This window comes from Sinohyriopsis cumingii, unplaced genomic scaffold (assembly GCF_028554795.1).
Source record: "Sinohyriopsis cumingii isolate HCF-2022 unplaced genomic scaffold, ASM2855479v2 utg000663l, whole genome shotgun sequence".
Classification (NCBI taxonomy): domain Eukaryota; kingdom Metazoa; phylum Mollusca; class Bivalvia; order Unionida; family Unionidae; genus Sinohyriopsis; species Sinohyriopsis cumingii.
This window is the reverse complement of record NW_028315922.1, coordinates 2208063-2212620: the sequence shown is the minus strand read 5'-3', so window position 1 is coordinate 2212620 and position 4558 is coordinate 2208063.

Here is a 4558-nt window from a genome sequence, read left to right as displayed (position 1 = left end):
TGCCCAGCCAGCAGTTTTGTACGGATGTTGAATTGAGACCTATCAGTTTCGGTGTATTAGATCTTATGATAAGAATGCGATATGCAAATCAGATTTCATACATAACAAATGGCATTGCCCTAATCTCGATATTGTTTCACTGAGGGCAGAATGATCAACTAGACATGCTGATGTAAGTGTTCTCCAACACGTTATTAGTTTGCGAATGATTGATGAATCAATTGATACATCTCTTCAATGTGTCAGGTTGGTGTCGTGCATACTCACCCATTTCAATTATTTTGTAAAACCATACAAGAACACGAGATAGGAACATTGATTGTTCGTTACGACTGGTTGTTCTCTTTACCATACGATATGGCAAATATTTGGATGCAATGATTGTTTGTGCCTGGAGACAGTTCCGTGATGATATAATTACACTCTTGAGAGATGTTCTAGCATGTGGCATTTTTTGGAATGTTGATACCTCTGTTTTGTTCGTCTACATGAATTCGGAAATCTTTTGTATTTTCTCCATCTTGCCGGGATGCATTTAGTGATGCCTTACTTACAGCAATAAACTGGAACACAGCGGTGAACGTGGCACTTTGAAATAGTTGATTGATTGATTGATTGTGTTTTAACGGCGCATCAGCACTGTTAGGCTATTTAGCGCCAAACATAATGTTATATGTATAATCTTTTAAAAGTTTTGAAAATCTCATATCCATCAAGCGATATCAAAACCAAATAGTTGAAATTAAAGCGATAAGATGGTTACGGTGAAAAATAATGCTTTCCAATCAACGGGGGATGTAAATGGTGTATGTTAATGAAGATTGATGATAAGGTATTAAAAAGGGACGGTATATATATTGCATAAAACTTCGTAAGGTGATAGCATAAAAGTTAGAGTTTAGAATGAATATTCACTGCTTTGAGGAACTCTACAATACAAGTGAAGTTTATTGTATCAAAAAGTTCTTTCATGTCATGCACATTGTAATACTGATCGCGCGTAGGTTGCAGGTCAAAACACTCTATCTTAACAGTGAATGGTTCATTGCAAGAAACGGACTCTGGTGGGTCTTCACCTTTCAGTATGTGGGAGTGGGTGATATAAGTATGACCAATTCGGATTCTTGAAATGGCTATCTCCTCCCTAAGCATGGTTCTGTAGGAGAGAGTCCATTCTCCTAGAGTTGGCTTGATTGCATACAGTTTGTTATTGACTGCATCATTCTATGATGCCTGCCACTTCTGACGTAAGGACGCTCTGACACTAGGTTTAAAATCAGTATACAGTGTTTTAAAATCAGATGGTTCTTGAGTAAGGGCCATTTCAGCAGCGAGATCCGCGTTATCGTTACCTTTAATACCAATATGGCTAGGTAACCAACAGTATATTACATTCTTAGAGACACTCAGCTCGGTAATTTTGACGAGTATGTTTTTCAATAATGGATTCTCCAGTTTTCTATGGTGTAGTGACTGAAGTACTGATAATGAGTCGGAGAAGATGATGCTGTTTAAAATAGGATTGTTTTCTATATGTTGCAGAGCAAGGTCTATTGCTCTGATTTCGGCTGAAAAAATTGATGTTCCATTTTTAAGCAAACTTTGCCTTGTGTCATTTCCACAAAAAAGGCTGCAGCAGCCTTTTACTCATCCTTTGATCCATCGGTGTAAATTCTTGTGTAGTTTTTTAATTCGGTGAGGAGTTCATGGTAAGAGTTGTGGTAAGAAAGAAGAGTTTGTCTCGGATTTTGTTTCCATCGTGTAGCGTAAAAAGTACTTTTGGTTGTATAAGTAGCCAGGGTGGTGTTTCGGAGATGGAGGTTTTCTGAATTTTAGAAATTCTTTTTTTGTGCTGTCAAGGCTGGATGATATTCTAATGCCAAAGAAAGGTATGGCGTTTGGTTTATTTTCGTATAAGGTTTTGTATTTGGGTTGAAAAACAGCCGAAAAAGCAGGATTCAGAGGGTTTGATTTTAATTTGAGAGCATACTGTTCGGAAAGCATTTCTCTACCATGTGATAACGGTGGTTCGATTGCTGCAGCTAGTAGGCTTTCACATGGGAATGTTTTAAATGCTCCTAGAGCCAATCTTATTCCCTGATGATGAATTATATCAAGCAGTTTAAGATATGACTTTCTGGCTGAATCATACACAACGCAACCATAGTCCAGTTTGGAGCGAATAAAGGTTCTATATAAATTCAGGATGACTTTTCTATCAGCACCCCAGTCAGTGTGCGCTACTACTTTAAGTAGGTTAAGTGCTTTTAAGCATTTAACTTTCAGGTTCTTTAGGTGTGGGATAACAGTCAGTTTTCTGTCAAAGATAATACTAAAAAAATTTGTTTCCTCAACAACTGGAATAGGTGTTCCGTCAAGCGTGAGTTTAGGTTCATCGTGGTGTCGTCGTAACTGACAGAAATGCATACATACCGTTTTTGATTTCGAGAACTTGAAGCCGTTCGTACTAGCCCAATTTTGAATCTAGTTTACATTTTGCTGTAGTTGTCTTTCAATTGTATGCATGTGCTTTGACCGATAACATATTAGAAAATCATCAACATATAGCGAGCAATCCACACAAGGAGTCAAACACTTGGTGATACTATACTGCCCTGGGGCACACCCATCTCTTGCTCGTGCAGATCTGAGAGGGTAGAGCCCACTCGTACCTTGAATTTTCTGTCTGAGTGAAAGTTGGATATGAAAGAGGGCATACGGTCTTTTAGACCTAGATCGTGCAGGTCATTTAGTATCCCGTACTTCCATGTTGTGTCATAGGCCTTTTCTAAATAAAAGAAAACCGCTATTAAATGTTCCTTCTTGATAAATGCTTCGCCAGTAAATGTTTCTAGACTAACCAGATGATCATTGGTGCTCCGGCCATATCGGAAGCCAATTTGAAAAGGAGATATTAAATTGTTAGTTTCCAAGTACCAGACAAGCCGAGAATTGATCATTCGTTCCATTGTTTTGCACACACAGCTTGTGAGTGCAATTGGTCGATAGCTGTTAGGATCTGCGCTATCATTACCGGGTATGGGAACTGGTATTACCGCTGCCTCTTTAGAAATGTTTGGTACATTACCAGTAATCCATAAATCATTGAAAATTTCCAGAAGGACTGTTAATGAAGTTTCTGGAAGGTGTTTCAAAAACTGGTCATGTATTTCGTCAGGCCCAGTGAACGTATTGTGGGCCTTATTTAGGGATTCCATCAGCTCAAACAGTGTAAACGCTTGATTATAACTTTTTGAGTTATTCGATGTGAATTTCAACCGTGTCTTTTCTTTTTGAGTTTTCAATCTTCTGAAGGCTTCTGAATAATTAGAGGATGAGGAATTCTTAGAGAAACTAACAGCATGTATATTAACTATGTCATCTTTGGAATTGAAATTCTTGTTGTTTAGTTTGAGATGTCGAAAGGAATTGTATTGTCCCTTTCCATCCATTTTGCGGATCGTTTTCCAAACTTTCTTTATAGAGAACGAGAATTTAAAGTTGAAACATATTTTTTCCATCATGCTCTTGTACTTTCTTTAATCGTGCGGCGGAACTTGGCCCCAGCAATACGGTACTTACTTTAATTTTCGGGCGTTGGAAGATTATTACAAATTTTCAGTGCTTCTCGGCGTTGTCTAATGGCCTCTTTACATTCTTTTGTGGACCACGGTTCTGAGGTTCCTTTACTGTTTGGTTAGGACTTTGGGAATGTATTCTTCTGCAATGTCGATTAAAACAGATGTAAAATATTGAAAAGGGTTATTGTCGTTTGAAACAGTGTCCCTGTTAAGAATAGTTGTACAAAGTGTTTCAAATTTGGCCCAGTCGGCCTTCTTTAAATTCCATTGTGGAATTGCTGCGTCAATTGTAACGTCGGTGTTGTCAAGAGAGATTGGAAAGTGATCACTGCTGTGAGATCATCAGCGACCTTCCATTCATAGTCCAAAAGCAGCGATGGGGAACAAATTGTCAAATCGATACATGTGTATATACACGTTTCTGGGTGTAAATATATCGGTGATTTGGTGTTCTATAGACACAAATCGTGTCTAGAAATGAAGTCTTCTACTTTGTGGCCTCGGTCACTTATGTCGTTAGATCCCCATAAAATGTTATGGGCATTAAAATCCTCTAGTAAAACAAATGGTGCGGGAAGTTGTTGAACAAGTATGTCTTAATCGTTTGGTACTACGTTGGTGTTTGGTGGTAAGTAAATAGAACAAAAGGTAATCACTCGATGTAGCGTGACGCTTACAGCAAGGGCTTGTAGATTTGTACTGATAGGGATGACGCTATGAGGGGCTCTATTCTTCACAACAACAGAAACTAATCCTGAGGCCAAAGGCATAGCACTGCAGGATCATATTCGTTTAAAAGGAGAAGAACATCATTGTAATTTGCTTTCAGTCCTCGACAGTTCCATTGTATGATGGTGTTTTTCATTATAAATTTAAATCGAAGATTATGGAACTAGGTTTGACCTTTCGCGGAGGGAATTTGTTTGGTTATGAGAGTGAATGTTTTGTTTGTAGGTCTGGAGCTACCTTGGGCACAT